Consider the following 24,856-nt stretch of genomic DNA (forward strand, 5'->3'; position numbering starts at 1 on the left):
CCCCTCTCCCCAGCCCACACCATGACCACAATAGAAATAGTAATATAATAGAATGTTACTAGTGCTGCATGTTCTTCACAATATCACAAATGAAATAATTAGCACCAACTGTGTATCTTTTAACATGTATCAGCCAGTAATAAGTACACCTGTGCACCATCTTGGAGATCTGGAAAACATTCACTGTTAGGGATGCACTGCTGCAGAGCCCAATATGTACATATATATGTCCAGGGAAGTGCTCGGTTATTCTGCTGCTCCCACACTTGCTCTAATACTCTGGAATTGAGCTCACATCTTATATTAAAACATTAATCTCAGACAGGATGGCCATACTGCCGGATTTAATGGCTTACTGTGATCTCTGGTCCTCTATATGCTGGAATTATGACACACAATACACTTTGTATGACGCATATTAAAGCTGGTTAAGTGCTAATTCTACCCTCTTCATTGACTGGTCACACACACTCTAAAATCAAGCATTTGGAAACCCCCCTCTAGAAATCCTGCGTTTGCCACTGACAAACCTTTTTTGATGCACCAAATTATTACAAATATTGTATAGAATGACCTTCAGGCCTTGTATAAGGTGTATACAACACATAAATGCATTCTGTATTTAGATTTGGGTCCCATTCCAAAGACATTTCATTATGGTATACAAATATTCCAAAATACGGAATATTCCCTTATCCAAAATACCCCTGGTCCCAAGCATTTTGGATATGGGAGACTCAACCTGTATGTTAAAAGCACAATGGTTAATTTAGGATTATTCACATGTACATCAGAAAAGTTAAAAACTGGCACATAAGGGGCAAACAAGCCTGTTTGTAGAAAGCACTGTGGGTCCGTTTCAAACCAGGAACCAGCTTCTGATATCCTCTGGACACGCTGTCTAATAACAGGCTGGTTTGCATTGGTGATGTTGGAGGCAGAGGAGTTATGTTTTTGATTGTTTGTATGTCTGAGTTGCACTGCACATGTATCGCGATGATGTTCATAAAGAGTTGCAGTGCATATTCAGACGCATGTATGGAGAAGAGTATTATAAATGTTTTGGGCATTCATGGGTGGTTACAGGGTTTGGCTAATCAGATCTAGATGTAGGGTAGTATGGGAGTGTTATTGGAGTGACATGGGCTTGTCGATGAAAGTGGTTGTGTACAGAGACTCTGAATTGCTCACATTGGAGGCCCTACTCCGACAGATGATCTGCACCTAGCACAGGGCTGGTGAAAGTTTCAATGGTGTGACCGATGGAGGCGTCTAAAGATCAGTACTTGATATTCAGATGCATGGACACCAAGGAAGGGCTTTGGAGCAGCATTAGCATAAAGTCTCAGACGCAATTGCAGCAAAAGATGTGAGGTAGGCCACAACTGCCACTGACTAAGAGTCTGGCCCTATGAGGAGGGATCCCGCCCCTACACAGACAATGCCCCCTACATAGTTCCTTCCCCATTAGGGCTGCTTCAAGACATCCTGAATAACCTGAGGGATAGTCAGATGTCCTATGGCAGTCTGATGTTCACGCAAAGGATCTGATGGTCTTTAGACTGATTTTTAGACTGGTATTTAGGCTGATTATAGAAAGCCAGCAATGCATTAGCAAATACACACAGATCCTTTGCGTCCTAAGTTGCAGCACTGTTCCACACTGCATCCATCTCTGAATCAGGCACAAAAGTGAACATATTAGTTTTCTTTTTTAACTGATACAGGTACAACAAATGCTTGGAACAAAGGTACAAGGAAAGGTCAGTGCTTGGGAGACACATTTGAGTGATTGGGTTAATTTAGAAGTTTTCATGTGAGTCATTGATTCCTCCACCATGAACATCATAAACCATTGTTTCGAATATCTAATTCTTAAACCTAGTTTAAGAATAAATTGTTGTGCCAGTCAAATAGTGAGGGATTTAGAAACTGCTGCTTTTTACTGGCACAATTTCATGGATAAGTTTCCTAAGGCGGCTCAGTTAAGAGCTTGAAAGTGCAAGAAACGGCATCTATTTAAAATTTTAAATCCATATTAAATTTGTTCACATTAACTCTCATGCCCATGGTAAGCTACATAGGTATTGGATTGCACCAGTCAACAAGCTACAGGGGCAAATGCAGGATTTCTAGAGGGGATTTCCAGATGCTTGATTTAGAGTAAGTGTGACCAGTCCATGACGAGGGCATAATTAGCACTTTTCCAGCTTTAATATGCGTCATACAAAGTGTATTGTGTGTCATAATTCCAGCCTATACAGGACCAGTGATCACAGTAAGCAATTAGATGAGGCAGTAGGGCCATCCTACCTGAGCTGAATGTTTTTATTTCATATGTGGGCACCATTCCAAAGCATAGGAGCAAGTCCGGGAGTATGGGGAAGCAGCAGAAGAACCTAGCACTGCCCTGCACATATATGTACATATTGGTCTCCTTATGCACTGGATAACAGTATTAATAATTACCTAGTGCATGTTTTCCAGATCTCCTAGTTGGTACACAGTTGTATTTATTACTGGCTGACACATGTTAATAGATCAACAGGTGGTGCTAACTATTTGATTTGTAATACTGAGGTGAACATGCAGCACTAGTAAAATTGTATTATGTACTATTTCTGTTGTGGTCATGGTGCGGGCTGGGAAGGGGGGGTTTCCAGGCAACCGGAACCCCCCCTGGGTTTGTCTATGAGCTAATGTGTCTATAATAGACCCATCATTTAATGTTAAGATGAGATTGTGAGCTGTATGGCACTGGATGTACCTTATTATCTTATGATCATTAACATACAGTATACAGTACTGTACATATGTACAGTAATTGAAATGCACACATGAAACATCCAAATGTATGCCAAGGAACACGACATGTTTTGTACATTGATTTAATTGACAAAAAAGTTAACATAGCAAATTATTCAATAACAAATTAATGCGTTAATTGAAAGGAAAATAATAAAGATTTTCAAAGCTTTTTGTAACTGAGAAATCTACAGTCTCTAAGGGGTCTGTCTATGCCTTTAATTTTCTACCCTATCCAGGTTATTAATTAATCCTAATTATTTCTGAAGTTTTTTCCTTTGCAAGGCCTGGATCTTTCTGCATTCACCCAGTATGAAGCTGCAGCTGTAATTTGTATTCATGTCTTAACAGACCTGTTTCCATGGAGATTACTGTGATTTTTACCAGTTTTGTGTTAGACTATCACTGCAGGATAAGGCTAGTAGAGAAGATTGACTATTTGAACTATATAAGCACTGCAATATTTGATAAAGAGAAAAAACAGCAGAAATTAAGGAAAAACATATTCAATTACATTTTTGAGTGAAAGATTTTTTGAAACTTCAATTATTTATAAATACATGCTTAGTATAAGTAAAACTCTAGCTAGAAATTCTTAAGGGAGGGATGTCAATTTTTGCATTGGTACTCTTGGTGGTCTGCAGTCATATCAGCACACCAAACTGTAGTGAAGGGGCATAATTGGACATGTGTTGGGGCTGAGTGATAATGTTCATGAATTAGGAGTGGTAAATACTGTATTTACCTGTCTGGCAATTGGCATTGTGTAGTGCCATCTTTTGGTGTTGAGCAAAGTTTATCTGAAAGGATTGACTGCATACCTATTACAGGCTACTGTAATGCTCATATGAGAGAAATGGGTGGGGCCAAAATACATAGTCACTCTGGGTAAGCAAGTCAGTCTGTTGGAAGTGAAAATTCAGAGAAGACCTGGAAGAAGAGGATGATGGGAGAAGATTTCTCAACCAACAAAGAACATGCCACTACTGAACAGTGATGCAGACCGGGAAGAAGGTGCTGGAAAAAGCAGGGATTAGTTCAGAAGCAGCTAGAAGAAGCCTATACAGCAATCGGAGCTAAATCTTTAAAATTCAGGATTGGAAACATTGTGCACTTTTAAAACATTGTCACTGTGCCTTTGGCTGTATCCTGCTAAGCGGCTGAAGCAAATATGTGTGCCAGCTTCAGGTTCAGCCTAGGTATCAAGCCCAGTACTGGCCTTTGCCTAAGCCACAGCCCAGGGAAGGCTCCATATCTAACCACAGTGTATTCCGCTTCAAGCCATAGACCAGATCCACTGCCAACAAAAGTCCCTAAGCTAGTCATATATTTCTGCAGTTAGTCCTATGTCAAAATAATGCTATATGACACTCTCCATAAGGCTTTAGCTACTCCCTTAATTTCCAATTTCTTAGTCAATGACCATTGACCAGCCTTGTGTGTGTGAACACCAGCCTTTGTCTGTTCTCCGCTGCGTGATTGTATTCAATACACAGTATCATCAGTGTAGGTGGACTTCTGTAAATCCCTATCTGTAGAGTATGTAGAACTTTGAAACTCCCCTTCCTAGGCTTTGCTGTTGCTTGTGATTCTTGTGTTGCATTGTATGATACAATATTATTAATTCACAATTACTTCCCTGCAGGCAACTGTACTTGAGGAATTCAATATTTTATGTACAGTATAGTTTGTATTTAATTGCTGGTAATGACCAGCTGATTGGCAGTGCAGCAGATGGAGTTAATAAAGTACTATGTATTCAGAGAATGCAAAACAATAGAAAGGGGAAGTGAGGGAGTACAAATTTTCATATAGAGGAACATACATATAGGGGTCTCCATGGAGTGTGCACCAGGCCATCTGGAGAGGGCAAAACATTAGGTACCTCTGACACTTCTCCTCATGTAAAATCTTATTTAGAACTCTTTCCCCACTGCAGTACTAATCTGGAGTTCTGTAGACCTGTTGGGGAAATTGTGCCTCTTGTGCAGTTACACATGTTCACCCTAACAAAGTGCCCCAAGCACCACCACCAACACCAACATTACCTCAGGATTGTGGCTTCTGTATGCAGGTGGGTTGCCATGCAGCAGTAATCTCCCATATAATGCCTACAGATTAATACAGAGTTCAGTAGACAGCATAGTGAGAAGCTGTGGTATGTCCTGCTGTAGAAGAGCTAAGACAGATATCTAACTGAAGATGGACAAAAGGACTGGCTCCTAGCAGGGCTGTCTTAACAGCAGTGTGGTCCCTGGGCAAAGCAATGCACCCAGGCCCCCACGCACAGATTCATGGGAAAAACATTTACTCTGTCTGGGTAATTGCTACAGCTCCCCAAAATGACTTATATATAAAACACAGGCGCTGGAGCACTGGTGGTTGCTTCTGGCCACTAGAGTGGAGTTGCAGTCAAATCATGTGATGTACTTGCAATTTTTTTCCCCATATGTAAATCAATTTCCCACAGCAGCTTCAGCACTGAAGATAGGCTGCCATGTATGAGCAGTCATGTCTCTCACACTGCCCTGGGGCTTATAGCTGCAATAATATCAAATAATTGCGCAATCCTATAATTATAACATGACAAAATCTCACTATGATGAAGGGGCTTATTGCTGCAATAATACCATATCATACTATAACATAGATTATGTCATGTTATTATAATTATAGGATTGTGCAGTGATTTGATTCAGCCCTTACCTTTGCAGTGTGGTGGGTGCGTGCTCCTGTGGCCGGGTCGGGAGTTGCCAGGCAGTGGCTGGCAGAGGAGTCAATTGAGGAGGCTGAGATGGAGTGGGACGACGGATCCTTCAGTCCTCGACATCACACAGCTGGGGCGGATTGGGATGGAAACCAGCCTGGGAAATTTCTAGAAGCAGTCCTAATGGGGGTGGGTTTGTAGAAGGGGTGGAGTCTGTGGAGGGGCGGGATACTTCCTCCTCATAGGGTCTGATTTTGAGTCGGATGCAATTGCTGCTTTCCTTGCGTTTTTTGCTGCATCTGCGACTTTATGCTAATGCCACTACAATGCCCCTCCCTGGTGTACATCCATATGCCCGAATGTGAAAAGACTGAGATGCCCACTCTCAGTGTCTATAGATGCTGCAATCATGCTTTGTGCTTCTGTACATGCCAATCATCAATCGCACAATTAAAACTTGCTCCAGCCCTGTGCTAGGTGCAGATCATCTGTCAGAGTATGGCCTCCAGTGTGAGCAACTCAGCATCTCTGTACGCAGCCACTTTCATCAACACGCCAGTGTCACTCCAATAACACGCCATACTGAGCAACATATGCATCTGATTAGCCAACCTTCTGTAACTGCCCAGGATCACCCAAAACATTTCTAATACCCCTCAATATGTGCCTCCCCTAATATCCTGCAGTACACAGTGCCCCATAATACTTATCAGTATACAGTGTCCTATCAGTATACAGGAGCAGGTAATCAGGAAGGGGAGGGCTGACATGTGCAGTCCACTTTGGTAGTGGTAGGTTTAGTCCCGGTGTAGTGCCCTGTGCTGGCTGGGTCATTGTTTTATGTTGTGAGTGCCGCAGTACAGGCTCACCCCCACATGGACAGCATGAAGTAGGAGCAGGGGTCCCACAGCACTTCAGCTGCAAGCCACCATAAGTGAAAATGGGAGGGTGTGGGGCCATACGCGGCAGCCATAGAGGCTGCGCCACGCCAGGTACTGACATCTCCAGCCCTCACCTCTGCTGCTGCATGCAGAGAGAGCCGTGCTTTAAGCACAGCTGTCAGTATGACCACTGAAGAGAGAGGAGGCCAGCCCAGCGGGAAGTGGCCCGGCTTCCCAATCCGCCCCTGCCACACAGACAAGGTGGCAGGTGGGGGGGGTGGATGGTACTCGTTACAGGGAGGGGGGAATACTGTGGAATGCAGTACATTTAGAAATCTAAAAAAATATACCAACTGGCTGCGGCTGCTGGGCCCGGGGTTGGTGGGCCCCTTGAAGTTTTGGGCCCTTGGGCAACTGCCCAACATGCCCAATGGAAGAGAAGACCCTGGTTCCTAGAACTAGATCCAGGAGAGTCTGTACCAAAGAAAGATAAATTGCAATCCCAGGCAGAGGAAACATTTGAAAACAGGTCACTGTCCTGAATCATAAGAGAGTGGGTTATGCCAGAGTAGAGATCAGTTGAGTCCCATGTTTGTGAGAGAGACAGAAACTGTTATAGTGGTAATTTGTAGACTAGTGGACATACTATCCTGAAAGGGCTGGAACTAAGTCATAGTGAATAGCTGAGGATGGAATCTTAGTAGTGCATTTACTAGTTATCATTGGAATAATTTTATAAAGCCTATGAGATAGTGAGGATCTGCTGCATATTGGCTATGGGTGACAGATACAGTAGCAGTGGCAGTAGCATTAGCAGTGCACTATCACTGACATCTGCAACACTGCAGATGCAGCACTTCTGATAAACGTAAAGGCAATCAGTGCTAAAAGACCAAGCTCTGCATTTCTTAGTTGATGCTTCAAATATTTTTGTTTGTCTGCAATTCAATGAATTCAGCTTTATCTCTCACTTCTCTACCTTTTAGCAAATCAACCTTTCCTTTGTCCCTGATGATCCAACTTATTGGGACTACCCCTACAGTCAGAGGAGTAGCGTGGAACCATGGTGCCCAGAGAAAGTGCATGTCATAGCGCCCCCCCTTCCTCCCTGTACTGAACTGTACCTTTTATATGCCCAGCCTGAGGGGGAATACTGAAAAACAGCAAACAGTGGCAGTATGACGCTGGGCATTGAGGTCCCATTTGTGGAATTGAATGCTTTAACGGGTAGCTCCTTTGGCACTGCTTTATTTATGTATAGCACCTAGGATCTGACTTTTATCTCCTTAGAGTCATTGTTATCAGTCAGTTGAGGAGAGTGTATTATATATTCTTATCATTTCACTTAAATTGACAGAATACATGTGCTAGAGTGAGATCTCACAGGGTGCACAGCTTATTACTGCAATAACTGCCCCAAGCAGCTTTCACTGGAGTGAGAACACCTTTTCAGCTATGCTCCTGCTTCACAAATATACAGTACATTGCACCTATATTATGTGAGTACTACTAACCATGTCATGTCTACCACCATTATTATTATTTCAGGGGAGGGTCAAAGAGTCGATCAGAGAGGGGTGGTGACAGAAGCCAATAAGAAAGGAGTGGACAGGGGCAAAGAGACGATTACAGGGTAGATAGGGGAGGGAAGTAAAGAGGTGAGAAGTGTAATCAATCTGACAGGAAAGGGGAGGTGACAGAAGATGATCACAGAGGAGGGAGGGCCGGAGTGGAGGCAATCTGGGCAGCTTGAGGGAGCATGAAATGTAGAAACGGATCTCAGATCTGTAACTTATTTAGGATATACAGAAAACAAACCGAGATAAAACTAACAGGCGGCCGTCACACTGTGCAGCACCTCATGAGTTCAGGAACCCTGAATGGCGCCCTCTGTCCATTTTGGCACCTGGAACTCGTGCTCCACTGGAACCATCCTCACTACTCCCCTGCCTACAGTATTATGTAGTTTCCCCCTGATAGCAACCAGCACATTTATATTGATAGGCGGTTAGTAGTCTCTATGGGGGGCAGGCTTATTGCTTTCAAAGCAGGGATGGACTGGAACTCCAGATAAGCCCTGTCAGTCTCCTGCAAAAGGGTCATGGCCTTGCCACCAAAGGGGCATGGTTATGTCTCATAGGGGCATGTCATGGGGGCCTGGCTTTGCGGCTCGCCCCGATTTTTCAGTATCCAGGCTGAGCAGAGCAGTGGGAGGCAGAGCTGCTTGAGCAGGTTTTGAGACCGGACCGGCCCATCAGGCCATCAGCCCTTCTGACATTTGCCATAAGTGCCAGATGGCCAGTATTGTGCAGAAGTGTACACAATATTCTATTTTCTTGTCAGTGAGTTCCTGTATTGAAGTAACATTTCCCATTAGAATGCACTCAGACAAACTAGAAACTTGACATGCATTGGTTAGTTAGCTTGCAGGAAAAGTCATTGGCTGTGTTATATTACAAAATCCCCAAAACTCTATTAGTGGTACTATTTTAGTTATTCAAACATGCAATCTACTTCTAACACTAAATGTTCAGGTGCAATGCTTTACAGCACTACTGCCATATACCACTGAAATAGAATAGGAAACATCTTAGTAGTTTCCACAGGTGTCTAGTGGTTACAATCCTCAGTGAATGAAAATGTAGGGGTTGCCTATCCCTATGATACATACCATTTCCCCTGTCAGTTCACTTCACACTAATCTCTTTATACAAATGTCTTAACAGAACTGAATTAGATATAAAATGTGTCTGACACATAACTTTCAAGTCATGCACCCCACCCCAAAGCACTTAAAAATGGAGAATTCTTTAGCTCACTAATCCAGCAACCTTTATTATCAGATACAGTATATTTTTGATGAGTATCACTTAATCTTAGCAATCGAGTTCAGTACAAAGATAATATTATGGTTAATGGCAGGGAGCGGTTCTGCCACCCATGGTACAAAGCCAAAATGGCAACACAATCGCTGCCCTGGTGCACCTTTCTCTGGGTTGTGGGGGCACTACCTTCCTGCTCCCACCCTCTCTTTTGTGGCATCAATTATTCTGGATATGGGACAGAGGGGTCAGCCAAGGATGCAGAAATGTTTGGCTCTGTTAGATGGGGTTTTCTTCTTATAACATGTTGAAAGAAATAAAATTTTATGTGCAATATATACAAAAATGTACAATAGCAATGCAAAAAGTGCACCTCTCTGTCTGTATGTCCTTGTATTTTAAAATAGTTTCCAACTGCAAGTCTGAAGTGAGGAAGAATTTAGGGGTATTTGTACTAAACCTTGGAGAGAGATAAATTGGAGATAAATAATGTACCAACCAATCAGGTCCTAACTGTCAGTTTACAGGCTGTGTTTGAGAACTGGCAGGAGCTGATTGGTTGGTACTTTATCTCTCCGGTTTATCTCTCTCCTAGCCTTAGTACATAGACTCCATAGTTAGAAGGCAAATGAGACTATGTATTTTTAATTCTTCCATATAGTATTTTTTTCCAACCTAAACAACTATATAACTATAATTGTACAATACTATGCTATATGTTAGAAAAAGTAAGTTGATAATAATAACTTTAATATACCCTAACTTTATTTTGAATAAGCAAACCACTTATTTATATACTAAATAATCTACTGGAATAATAAAAAAACAGCAAAATAATAAACTGAATACTTCAAATGGTGAGTACTGATTCAGTTAATAATTTCTTGGTTAATGAAGCATTTCTTTTTTTTTTTTTTCACCAAAGCTGCCTATATGAATCTATACATACTATGGAAAGCAGACTACATGTGTTTGTTTTTTAGAAGCAATCAACAAAAACATGCCATTCATTGCCTTGCTGAAAACATTGTTATAAAGCTGTATCACTTTTTAAGAGGTTTACCCATCAGAATATTACATATAAATGCAAGCTATAATGATGACTGCCATGACAAAAAAAATACCGTTTCCTTCAATGTCATTCAGAATAAATGTCAAATATGATACACAGCAGAGGGTCTCACATTGTGGATTTATTTGAACGTTTCTCCTTGTTTGCAAGAAGTCAAATACTTTTTTTTTTTTTTTCAAAACCTGCAGAGGATAATATACATTTGAAGCATTGTGTCTCTAATGGCAGATAGACTAGCACAGTAAAAAAAAAAATTATAATTTTCTGTGTCTTCTGTCCCTAGCGATGGAATTATCTAAATGAAACTATAAGATTTATGTTTATAGATAACATGTAATTAGATTGTCTGATTATAGTTAATTATAAAGAAAAATTTTATTTCTTCTTGGGCTTAATCTTTGGAAATTCCATTTGTTTTCAAGTGGTGTTCTATTAATGAATAGTCTCCTTGGAAGTAATATAGCAACTGGTGACAAGCTTCATATTTCAGTTCCAGCAATAAGAGATATTTTTTATACCAATAAGTGATGGAATATCTAAACAAAATGTAGTTTTATGATCATATCTAGTAATTGTAATAATAATAATAATAATAATAATAATAATAATAATAATAATACATTTTATTATCGTCATTCTATATAAAGCAACACCACATTTTGGAGCTCTGTACAATCAGGTGACAAACAGTATGTACAATGACTTGAAAACTCTGTTGCCAAGGACACAATAAAATGTCTTGTGGAGTGATTGCATTTTGCAAAACACATATAATAAACATGATGCTGATTGAAATCTTCACCAATCAATGTGGATTGTCACGGCTGTTGGCATTTGCAGATGTATATTATTAACGATTTCAAACAAAATATTCCAACAACCAGAATATTTAACTTACAGAACATTAAAAAATGGAATAGTGAATTATATTTAGTATGCATGTAGATTAGGGGTGTGCACCGGCCACTTTTCGTGTTTTGTGTTTTGGTTTTGGATCTGGATCTTTCTTCGTGTTTTGGATCTGGATTGGTTTTGCCAAAACCACCCTTCCGTGTTTTGGGTTCTGGGTTTTGTGTTTTGGATCTGTATTTTTTTGAAAAAAAGCATAAAAACAGCTAAAATCACAGAATTTGTAGGTTTTTCTGCTCCTATGCTATTATTAACCTCAATAACCTTAATTTCCACTCATTTCCAGTCTATTCTGAACACCTCACACCTCACAATAGTGTTTTTATGTCCAAAAGGTTGCACCGAGGTAGCTGGATGACTATGCTAAGCGACACGAGTGGGCGGCACAAACACGTGACCCATCTAGGAGTGACACTGCAGTGGCAGACAGGATGGCAGTTAGAAAAACTAGGCCCCAAACTGTACATAATGCAAAGAAAAAAAGAGGTGCAAGATGGAATTGTCCTTGGGCCCTCCCACCCACCCTTATGTTGTATAAACAGGACATGCACACTTTAACAAATCAATCATTTCAGCGCCAGGGTCTGCCACACAACTGTGGCTGAAATGATTGGTTCGTTTGGGCCCCCACAAAACAAGCTGGCAATTAATGTGTCCCTGCACAAACTGGCTCTACGGAGGCAAGATGTCATCCTCATCCTCCTCATCCACCGATTCCTCACCCTCTTCAGTGTGTACATCCTCATCCTCACAAAGTATTAACTCGTCCCCACTTGAATCCACCACCACAGGTCCCTCTGTACGTTCTGGAGGCTGGTCTCCCTGGAAGAGCTGATAATTCATTTTGATGAACATCATCTTCTCCACATTCTGTGGAAGCAACCTCCTACGCCTTTCGCTGACAAGGTTCCCGGCTGCACTAAACACTCTTTCGGAGTACACACTGGAGGGGGGGCAACTCAGGTAAAATAGAGCCAGTTTGTACAGGGGCCTCCAAATTGCCTCTTTTTCCTGCCAGTACAGGTATGGACTGTCTGACATGCCTACTTGGATGCTGTCACCGATGTAATCCTCCACCATTCTGTCAATGGTGACAGTATCATATGCAGTGACAGTAGACATGTCAGAAATTGTTGCCAGGTCCTTCAGTCCGGACCAGATGTCCAAACTTGGTCCTGCCTGCCCTGCATCACCGCCAGCGGGTTGCTTAGGATACCTAAGTTTTTTCCTGGCAGCCCCAGTTGCGGGAGAAAATGAAGAAGGAGCCGTTGACGTGTCAGGTTCCGCTTCAGCTGACAGTGTGTTCACCAGCAGGTCTTTGCACCTCTGCAGGCTTGTGTCGGCCGGAAAGAGAGACACCACATAGGCTTTAAACCTAGGATCGAGCACGGTGGCCAAAATGTAGTGGTCTGATTTCAACAGATTGACCACCCTGGAATCCTGGCAAAGCGAATGAAGGGCTTCATCCACAAGTCCCACATGCCGAGCGGAATCGCTCCGTCTTAGCTCCTCCTTCACTTTCTCCAGCTGCTTCTGCAAAAGCCTGATGAGGGGAATGACCTGACTCAAGCTGGCAGTGTCTGAACTGACTTCACGTGTGGCAAGTTCGAAGGGCTGAAGAACCTTGCACAACACGGAAATCATTCTCCACTGCGCTTGAGTCAGGTGCATACCCCCTCCTTTGCCTATGTCATAGGTGGATGTATAGGCTTGTATGGCCTTTTGCTGCTCCTCCATCCTCTGAAGCATATAGAGGGTTGAGTTCCACCGCGTCACAACCTCTTGCTTCAGGTGATGGCGGGGCAGGTTCAAGAGTGTTTGCTGGCGCTCCAGTCTTCGGCACGCAGTCGCTGAATGGCGAAAGTGGCCAGAAATTTTTCGGGCCACCCAAAGCGTCTCCTGCACGCCCCTGTCGCTTTTCAGAAAATTCTGCACCACCAAGTTTATTGTGTGAGCAAAACATGGGACGTGCTGGAATTTGCCCAGATGTAATGCCCGCACAATATTGGTGGCGTTGTCAGATATCACAAATCCCCAGGAGAGTCTAAGTGGGGTAAGCCACTGGGCGATGATTTCCCTCAGTTTCTCTAAGAGGTTGTCGGTGGTGTGCCTCTTACTGAAACCGGTGATACACAGCGTAGCCTGCCTTGTAACGAGCTGGCGTTTCTGAGATGCTGCTACTGGTGACGCTGCTGCTGTTGCTGCGTAAGGTGATACATCTACCCAGTGGGCTGTCACAGTCATATAGTCCTTAGTCTGCCCTGTTCCACTTGTCCACATGTCCGTGGTTAAGTGGACATTGTGTACAACGGCATTTTTCAGGACACTGAGGACACTTTTTCTGACGTTTCTGTACAGTCTCGGTATCGCCTGCCTAGTGAAGTGGAATCTAGACGGGATTTGGAACCGGGGACACACTACCTCCATCAATTGTCTAAATCCCACTGCACTAATGGCGGATACCGGACGCACGTCTAACACAAACATAGCAGTCAAGGCCTCAGTTATACGTTTTGCTTCAGGATGACTGCTGTCGTACTTCATCCTCCTCGCTAAGGACTGTTGGAGGGTCAATTGTTTAGTAAAAGTAGTGGTGTTCCTACTTCCTCTCTGGGATGATGAACGACTCCCAGCAGCAGCAGCAACAGCAGCAGCGGCAGCAGTAGGCGTAGCAATGCAGGATCCTCCGGAGGAATCCCGGATAGGAGAGTCAGTCATGCCAGTGATATGGCCTGCAGGACTACTTCCGATCCTGACTAAGGAGGAAATTGACGAGGAGGGAGTTGACGGTGTGGTTTGCAGGCGCTTGGATACAACAGGACAACGGGATTTAGGTGTCCCTGGACTGCTTACGGTCTGAGCCAAAGTTTCTGAACTTGACAGTAACTTTTTATGAACGCGCTGCAGGTGCCGTATAAGGGAGGATGTTCCTAGGTGGTTGACGTCCCTACCCCTACTTATTTCACCTTTACATATGGTACATATGGCAAGACAGTTGTTGTCCGGATTTGGATAGAAATATTGCCAGACCAAAGAGGTGGAATGTTTGGTCTTCTGCCCAGGCATGACCGTGATGGGCTTTTTCATCCCACGGACAACAACTGTCTCCCCCGGAGCCTGATTTAAACAAACCACATCACCATCAGAATCCTCCTCGCCAACTTCCTCCTCAGCGCCAGCTACACCAGTATCCTCATCCTGTTGTACTTCAACAGTGACATCTTCAATTTGCATATCAGCAAGTGGACTGTGGGTGCTCCTTTCAGCACTTGCAGGGGGCGTGCAAATGGTGGAAAGAGCCACCTCTTCCCGTCCAGTGCTGGGAAGGTCAGGCATCGCAACCACCACCACACTTGGACTCTCCTTGGGGATTTGTGATATCTTCTTAGAAAGCACAGTTCTTCGCTGTGCTTTTGCCAGCTTAACTCTTTTGATTTTTTTAGTGGGAGGAGTGCTTCCATCGTCATGTGAAGCTGAACCACTAGTCATGAACATACTAGGGATCGACCTTAGCCGTTCCTTGCCACTCCGTGTCGTAAATGGCATATTGGCAAGTTTACGTTTCTCTTCAGCTGATTTAAATGTCTTTTTCAAGGTCATTTTCCTGAACTTTGCCATTTGGGATTGTATGTGCCCTCTACTATGACATTGGGCATCGGCCTTGGCAGACGACGTTGATGGCATGTTATCGTCTATGTCATGACTAGTGGCAGCAGCTTCAGCACTAGGAGGAAGTGGTTCTTGATCTTTCTCTATTTTATTTTTATCGGAGAAAGTTTGGTCCTCCATTTATGTTATATCGATTTGATATATACGTGCGGCTAAACACAGAAAATAATTTTTTTTTTGGTTTGGACTGGAGTGTACTTTGTGGGTTACAGCACCCTTTAACGGTCAAGCCAGCCGGCCCTTTACTTATGACACAGGCGCACTCTTGGCACTACTTTGTTGATGCACGTGCGGCTACTGCGCACACAATTCACAAACACAGAAAATAATTTTTTTTTGGTTTGGACTGGAGTGTACTTTCGGGGGTTACAGCACCCTTTAACGGTCAAGCCAGCCGGCCCTTTACTTATGACACAGGCGCACGCTTGGCACTACTTTGTTGATGCACGTGCGGCTACTGCGCACACAATTCACAAACACAGAAAATAATTTTTTTTTGGTTTGGACTGGAGTGTACTTTCGGGGGTTACAGCACCCTTTAACGGTCAAGCCAGCCGGCCCTTTACTTATGACACAGGCGCACGCTTGGCACTACTTTGTTGATGCACGTGCGGCTACTGCGCACACAATTCACAAACACAGAAAATAATTTTTTTTTAGGTTTGGACTGGAGTGGACTTTCGGGGGTTACAGCACCCTTAACGGTCAAGCCAGCCGGCCCTTTACTTATGACACAGGCGCACGCTTGGCACTACTTTGTTGATGCACGTGCGGCTACTGCGCACACAATTCACAAACACAGAAAATAATTTTTTTTTTGGTTTGGACTGGAGTGTACTTTCGGGGGTTACAGCACCCTTAACGGTCAAGCCAGCCGGCCCTTTACTTATGACACAGGCGCACGCTTGGCACTACTTTGTTGATGCACGGGCGGCTACTGCGCACACAATTCACAAACACAGAAAATAATTTTTTTTTGGTTTGGACTGGAGTGTACTTTCAGGGGTTACAGCACCCTTTAACGGTCAAGCCAGCCGGCCCTTTACTTATGACACAGGCGCACGCTTGGCACTACTTTGTTGATGCACGTGCGGCTACTGCGCACACAATTCACAAACACAGAAAATAATTTTTTTTTGGTTTGGACTGGAGTGTACTTTCGGGGGTTACAGCACCCTTTAACGGTCAAGCCAGCCGGCCCTTTACTTATGACACAGGCGCACTCTTGGCACTACTTTGTTGATGCACGTGCGGCTACTGCGCACACAATTCACAAACACAGAAAATAATTTTTTTTTAGGTTTGGACTGGAGTGTACTTTCGGGGGTTACAGCACCCTTAACGGTCAAGCCAGCCGGCCCTTTACTTATGACACAGGCGCATGCTTGGCACTACTTTGTTGATGCACGTGCGGCTACTGCGCACACAATTCACAAACACAGAAAATAATTTTTTTTTGGTTTGGACTGGAGTGTACTTTCGGAGGTTACAGCACCCTTTAACGGTCAAGCCAGCCGGCCCTTTACTTATGACACAGGCGCACGCTTGGCACTACTTTGTTGATGCACGTGCGGCTACTGCGCACACAATTCACAAACACAGAAAATAATTTTTTTTTAGGTTTGGACTGGAGTGTACTTTCGGGGGTTACAGCACCCTTAACGGTCAAGCCAGCCGGCCCTTTACTTATGACACAGGCGCACGCTTGGCACTACTTTGTTGATGCACGTGCGGCTACTGCGCACACAATTCACAAACACAGAAAATAATTTTTTTTTTGGTTTGGACTGGAGTGTACTTTCGGGGGTTACAGCACCCTTAACGGTCAAGCCAGCCGGCCCTTTACTTATGACACAGGCGCACGCTTGGCACTACTTTGTTGATGCACGTGCGGCTACTGCGCACACAATTCACAAACACAGAAAATAATTTTTTTTTTGGTTTGGACTGGAGTGTACTTTCGGGGGTTACAGCACCCTTAACGGTCAAGCCAGCCGGCCCTTTACTTATGACACAGGCGCACGTTTGGCACTACTTTGTTGATGCACGTGCGGCTACTGCGCACACAATTCACAAACACAGAAAATAATTTTTTTTTTGGTTTGGACTGTAGTGTACTTTCGGGGGTTACAGCACCCTTAACGGTCAAGCCAGCCGGCCCTTTACTTATGACACAGGCGCACGTTTGGCACTACTTTGTTGATGCACGTGCGGCTACTGCGCACATAATTCACAAACACAGAAAATAATTTTTTTTTTGGTTTGGACTGGAGTGTACTTTCGGGGGTTACAGCACCCTTAACGGTCAAGCCAGCCGGCCCTTTACTTATGACACAGGCGCACGCTTGGCACTACTTTGTTGATGCACGTGCGGCTACTGCGCACACAATTCACAAACACAGAAAATAATTTTTTTTTTGGTTTGGACTGGAGTGTACTTTCGGGGGTTACAGCACCCTTAACGGTCAAGCCAGCCGGCCCTTTACTTATGACACAGGCGCACGCTTGGCACTACTTTGTAGATGCACGTGCGGCTACTGCGCACACAATTCACAAACACAGAAAATAATTTTTTTTTGGTTTGGACTGGAGTGTACTTTCGGGGGTTACAGCACCCTTTAACGGTCAAGCCAGCCGGCCCTTTACTTATGACACAGGCGCACGCTTGGCACTACTTTGTTGATGCACGTGCGGCTACTGCGCACACAATTCACAAACACAGAAAATATATTATTTTTTTAGCACTTGGGGGGAGCACCCCTGATGGACAGAGCACCCCCTGGACAACACTACAGCACCCCTTTAGGACTGGGACACTGCACAGGACTTTGGAGTGGACACAGCCCCTATGGAGAACTGACTGCACAACACAGTCCAGCCAGCCCCTATGGACTTTGAAGTAGTGGACACAGCCCCTATTAACAACAGCAGCACAGCACAACACAGCCAGCCCCTATGGACTTTGAAGTAGTGGACAACAGCAGCACTATACTACACTACACTACACAGCACTAACTCCCACCCTCCCTCTTCACTGTCCACAGCCGAGTGAGAAAATGGCACCGACGCGGGTACCTTATATAGGATCCAAAACCCGCGAGACTCGGAAGGCGGGATGATGACGTTTTGCCTCGATGTCAGATCCGAGTCAGGCGGGAAAAGTCGAGCCTGACTCGGATCGGACTCGGATCGGGGGGGCTCGGGGGGGTTCGGATTTCAGAAATCCGAACCCGCTCACCCCTAATGTAGATAGTAAAATGAATCAGGGATTGTATATCCAAGTTTCACAACCCTAAAAAGTCCATACAGAATAATAATGTTTATATAAAATATTATTATTATTATTATTATTATTATTATTATTACTAGATGACTGCTAATTTCCTATTTAACAGACAGTATGGAGAGTGCCGACAACTGACAGTATTGGTGAAATTAAATTTGAGATATAGGGCCGTATTAAATTTTCGCGTGATTTTTAGCAATAATTTTGCCGGTTTTATTTACTCCGTATTCAATTCCATTCCATTTTTGCCTATGCGGAAAGTCAAGGCACTGTAATAGGTGATACTTTTTCTCCACAGAATAGCAGGAGAAAAAAAGTGTAAAATATATATTTTGGAGTGCAGATGTTGAGAAACCACTCAAAACCCTTGGTACACCCCCACAATGGACAATTCACCCAAAAAAAGAGTTTAAAAAAATCCCGGATCCCCCAAAAAATGCCTTAGAAATTCGGGGCAAAAATTTGTGTTTTTGGGATTGCAGGTGCTTGTATGACAGAGGAATTTCACTTTTCTAAAACTTCACTTTATAGAGACATTAAAATATGCTAGTACCCATTTTCAAGCACCCAAATGATGGGACTACTTATTTTCACCAAAAAATACTGCATAATGCCATTCTTCATCACTTTTGCAAGGATTTTAAACAACTTCAGTACCCCAAACAGTTTTATTAGAGCTATTGGAACCCTTCTACATTGATCCCCAATGTTAGTGCATCTTTTTTGGGTGGTAAGGCTGATTTTCCCAAGTCTGACAGTACTTTCCTTCTATTTTTCATTCACCGTCTGCCATTTTCGCCTGTTTTGGAATTGAATATGGTGGAAAGCAGGGACGCGCACTATAAGTTTCAACGTAAAAAACACATGATGTCGGCAAAGAGTCCAGCAGGCGAAACTTTTCCATGGGTGTGAAACTAATTGAATACCGCCCATAGTCGTATAGTCTAACTGCACCTTCCTCAATTTGTCTTTTTTGTAATTCATTAAGTCCGTTTTATATATCTCCATTTGGTCCTTCAGACGAGTCAGCCAATCGGTAGTTACATCTGAGGAGAGATCTGTACTTTGTATATATAATGTCAGCCACATACAGAGTCACAGGTTTCACAACTATACTTTTGACTTGATGTCAAGATATTAACAGCAACGAGTATATCCTTGGTTAAACAATACTCCTAACATTTCACAGAGAGGCCGTGTTTTCCAATATAAGAAAAGAGGCACTAGGGTCTATTTTTCTAGTACCTCAGCAAGTGAATCGGAAGATCCGATTTCCACCTCTAGCAGAACAACATACACAACTACCCTTTTAGGGGTAAGTACTCGGGCTGAGGCAGCAGCCCGGGGAACAGACCTACGAGGAGAGGTGGACAGACGAGGAGGCAAACCACCAAGAAAACCCTCACTGGCCAGGAGAACCTAATTTTTAATCTTTCGTCCACTCCACTTACAGAAGCAGAAACCAATGTATTAAATAAAGGATTATCGTTCATTCCTACTATTAAAAATTATAGCTTTCAATGGAAAATAGATATGTACAAATTTCAAAGGTCACTACCGCTGTAAGTGACAAGACCGATCTTCCGTCTAGAATTAAGAAGTTAGGCCCTGGTTCAAAATTTGACCCGCAATCCTTCAATACATCAATTAAGACTTTTAACAGATTACTGGAGGTTGTGGGCAATACATCTGTTGTTCCAACACATTACAATTTGTCTTTAGAAGAAAAGAAGGCATTAGCCTCGCTGAGTAAACGAACTGACATCGTGGTTAGAAGAGCTGACAAGGGGGGTTCCATCATTGTACAGGAAACCACAGATAATATTGAGGAATGCAACAGATTATTAAGTGATTTCAACACTTATGAATGCTTGGATAGAGATCCCACAGCCAGCTTTAACCTAGAATTGGATCTCATTATTAGTGAAGCGATCCGAGAAGGATTAATTTCTACTGATATTGGTGCAAAATTGTATGTCCAATTTCCTGTGGTGCCTATTTTTTATATTCTGCCCAAGATTCACAAGAGTGTGCACAAACCCCCTGGTAGGCCGATTATTTCCGCCAGGGGGTCTCTATGTGAATCTGTGGCCATTTTCCTTGATACTTATCTGCAACCTTGTATACACAATACCTTTTCACACCTCAAGGACTCCAGCACCCTTTTGAAAATTCTTAGGGACAAGAAGAGAGTGTCGGAAGATACAGTACTTTCCAGACTTGATGTAACAAGTTTATATACCTGTATCCCACACAAGGTGGGGTTGTTGGTGACACAACACCTTATCACAGGAAACATACACTTAAAGGACCTGACATTCCCTTTTTTTTAAACTCATAGAGTTTACACTTAATTTCTTTCTGTTTAACGGGATATTTTACAGACAGAAAATAGGATGTGCCTTTATGTGGGAGATTGAAAAGGGGCTGTTTTTTGAAGATTTGGATATTAGTAGTGAAATTTCCTTGTACTTTCGCTATATTGATGATTTATTGGTATTTTGGCAAGGAGATACATTGAAGTTGGTTAAACTGATTGAAACTCATAATCAAACTGATAGCCCTACCAAACTTACTATGTCCCACGACCACTGGCAGATTTGTTTTCTTGATATTTTGATTAAAAATTTCTGATGGAGAAATAGTGACTTCACTGTACTCCAAACCTACAGATCGTAATACCATATTGCATTTTAAAAGTTTCCATCCAGCTCCGACTATTAGAGGACTACCGTATTCACAGATGTTAAGGGTTTGTTGAAGTAATACGAGACAATGCACCAACAATAAGAACAGATGATAATGAAATTTTTGGAGAGAGGTTACCCTCTAAAAGATTTATTGATAGCCGAAGAAAAGGCTTTGGGGCTACCGAGAGAGAGATATTACTGGCTAATAAAGCTCGTAGCAAACGCCAGAATAAGATCCCATGGGTGAATCAATATTCTACTAGCAGCAATATTACTAAAAAGAAAGCACGTGAATATTGGCATATAGTTAAGTCTGGTACTGAATGGAAATGCTTTAAAGATATGAGCATTATGCCCAGTTATAGCAGAGGGAAGAACATAAAAGATTATGTTGTCCATACGGACATCACGGGTTTTATTAAAACTCCAGTACCACCTAGAACCTATCTTAGTCGTAAGAAAGGATGTTTTAAATGTTTAGGATGTACAATCTGTTACCACATGAGTGTTGATGATTATATCACGCATCCTCATTCTGGGAAAAAGTTTTCCATTAAATGGCCATCAACTTGTACCTCTACATACGTTATCTATGTCATTGTTTGCCCTTGTGGATTATACTTTATAGGGAAAACTGAGTGACAATTCAAAATCCACATGGCACTACATAGATCTGCAATACGGGCGGCTCTATGAACAGGAACAGGAGAGCAACCAGTGGCTAAACATTTTGTACAGTATAAACACGCACTAGCCACTTTAAAACATAAAATTATTGACCATGTCCCATTGTCTGTTAGGGGGGGAGACAGAGCTAAAACCAGATGGATACATCGTATGGATACTTTATCCCCACGTGGATTAAATGAAACTCTGGGTTTAAATTGTTTTTTGTAGGATAACATATACCTCTGAGTTGAGTCAGTTTTATCCACATATTTAGTTTTTTGTATTTGGCCATCAGCTGTGTTAGGAATACGTTTAAATGTTTTTTTATATAGTTGTTACTACAGAATATGCGATATGGTACTATCTAATTACCCTGTTTTAGCCTATTAGTATCATGTTTGTGCAATACATGTAGTGTTTGATTCAGCCACTAGATGGCGATTTTGTATTATATTGTCACGATTTTTTATATCACTAAATATTGTTTTGTTATTATTATTAACTTTGTCATGCACTTATAGTATGAATAAGGATCACTTTTTTACATTATTAATATTTTGAGATATAATATTATTATATATTTATGAAGATGTCACTTTTTTACACTGTAGTTTTTAAACCTGTCTGTCTTATGTATTTGTAGCAGCAAACATTTTTTATCTATATATGTGCACTAGCATTGCCGTTTTTAATGATGTGTAATTCTATTTCTGTTTACACTTTAACTGTTTGCCCTGAGGAAGGGAAGATGTTCCCCGAAACGTCGAACACACCAATAAACACCCCGTTTATGGGGTTATTTGTTTGAAGACTGGAGTCTGTGAGTGCTGCCTATTTTCACTTGCTGTGTGTATATGTATATATATATATATATATATATATATATACACACCACCATTTAAAAGTTTGGGGTCAATCAGAAATGTCCTTATTTTTTAAAGAAAAGCACTGTTTCTTTCAATGAAGATAACATTAAATTAATCAGAAATACACTCTATACATTGTTAATGTGGTAAATGACTATACTAGTTGCAAATGTCTGTTTTTTAAAGGAATATCTACATAGGTGTATAGAGGCCCATTTCCATCAACCATCACTCCAGTGTCCTAATGGCACATTGTGTTTGCTAAGCGCGTTAGAAGACTAATGGATGATTATAAAAAAAACCCTTGTGCAATTAAGTTAGCATAGCTGAAAATGGGTTTGCTCATTAAAGAAGCTATAAAACTGGCCTTCCTTTGAGCCAGTTGAATATCTGAAGCATCACATTTGTGGGTTCGATTATACTCTCCAAATGGCCAGAAAAAGAGAACTTTCATGTGAAACTCGACAGTCTATTCTTATTCTTAGAAATGAAGGCTATTCCATGCAAGAAATTGCTAAGAACATTTCCTACAATGGTGTGTACTACTCCCGACAGAGAACAGCACAAACAAGCTCTAACCAGAGTAGAAAGAGAAGTGGGAGGCCCCAGTGCACAACTTTGCAAGAAGACAAGTACATTAGAGTCTCTAGTTTGAGAAAAAGACACCTCACAACTCCTCAATTGGCAGCTCCATTAAACGGTACCCATAAAATGCCAGTGTCAACGTCTACAGTGAAGAGGCGACTCCAGAATGCTTGCCTTCTTGGCAGAGTAGCAAAGAAAAGCCATATCTGAGACTGGCCAATAAAAGGAAAAGATTAATATGGGCAAAAGAACACAGACATTGGACAGAGGAAGATTAGAAAAAAGTTTTATGGACAGATGAATCGAAGTTTGAGGTGTTTGGATCACACAGAAGAACATTTGTGAGATGCGGAACAAGTGAAAAGATGCTGGAAGAGTGCCTGATGCCATCTGTGAAGCATGGTGGAGGTAATGTGATGGTCTGGGGCTGCTTTGGTGCTGGTAAAGTGGGAGATTTGTACAATGTAAAAGGGACTTTGAATTTTTGCAACACCATGCCATACCCTGTGGACAGTGCTTGATTGGAGCCAATTTTCTCCTCCAACAAGACAAGGACCCAAAACAAACCTCCAAATTATGCAAGAACTATTTAGGGAAGAAGCAGGCAGCTGGTATTCTGTCTGTAATGGAATGGCCAGTGCAGTCACCAGATCTCAACCCCATTGAGCTGTTGTGGGAGCAGCTTGACAATATAGTACGCAAGAAGTGCCCATCAAGCCAATCCAACTTGTGGGAGGAGCTTCAGGATGCGTGGGGTGAAATTTCTTCAGATTACATCAACAAATTAACAGCTAGAATGCCAAAGGTCTGCAAAGCTGTAATTGCTGCAAAAGGAGCATTCTTTGACGAAAGCAAAGTTTGAACGGCAAAATTATTATTTCAAATAAAAATCATTATTTCTAACCTTGCCAATGTCTTGACTATATGTTCTATTCATTTTGCAACTCATTTGATAAATAAGAGTCAGTTTTTATGTAAAACATGAAATTGTCTGGGTGACCCCAAACTTTTGAGGTACAGCGTTGAATTTGGGGAAGGAAGTGGGGTTATTAAAAGACTAAGGGCAAAATTTACTTAGCGGCGGGTTCTAAACACCGGGGGTTTGGTGGCAGTTTGACAGCAGGTTCTAAACCCTGGGGGTTTGGTGGCAGTTTGGCAGAGGTTTCTAAATAACAGTTCTGTTCTACACTATTCTAAAATTAGTTTTGATGGCAGTTTTGCAGTGGTTATGCAGTAGTTTCAGCCTTAGCAAATCTGCAGATAGCAAAAACTCTGCCAAACTGCCACTAAACCGCTGGGGTTTAGAACCCGCCGCTGAGTAAATTTTGTCTTAAACTTAGTTGCCTTACTGTGTCACAAATAATGCAATCCTAAACAATGCATTGAACTGTTTGCTTTGCTCATCCTAATTTCCTCAAGTGTGCACAACACACAAGAAAATCCCTGTAATCAGACACATAATAACAAGTAAAATGTTATTGGAATATGCAATTACAAAAGACGTGATTAGAATTAGAATGGGAGCTCTGTAACACTTCACAGGTACATAACAGCTTAAACACAGATTTCTGCAATTTAGGATATTTCAAATATCATAAGCTGTTTCCAGCTCCCCAGGGAGAGCAATTTTCCTTTCACTCTGGAAGTACAGAGTGTAGAGGGTAATTGCTTACCCCAGGGATGTGGGAAAGCAAATAGAATGTAAAGTACGGCCATGGAAATGCAGCGTCAGCTCACATCGTACTGATAACTTCTCTAGCTACTTAGAAGAATCATTGCCACAGAGAAGGATGATGGTACCCCTATGCCAGCAGTACCCTAAACAAAAACACATCTAACTTTCCAAAGGCTGTTGGGTGCAGTTAGTCCAAGTAATACTTAGCTAAAGTTTTGTT

At 42.3% G+C, this 24,856-nt stretch overlaps 1 protein-coding gene across 3 annotated transcripts in view; it reads right to left on the minus strand.

Annotated features, from left to right (window-relative positions):
* Positions 1–24,856, minus strand: part of NRG3 (neuregulin 3) — a 944,800-nt gene that overhangs the window by 19,271 nt on the left and 900,673 nt on the right. The window lies entirely within an intron of this gene.

The sequence above is a fragment of the Taudactylus pleione genome, unplaced genomic scaffold (genome assembly GCF_031769625.1).
Source record: "Taudactylus pleione unplaced genomic scaffold, aTauple2 ptg001314l, whole genome shotgun sequence".
NCBI classification, from domain to species: domain Eukaryota; kingdom Metazoa; phylum Chordata; class Amphibia; order Anura; family Myobatrachidae; genus Taudactylus; species Taudactylus pleione.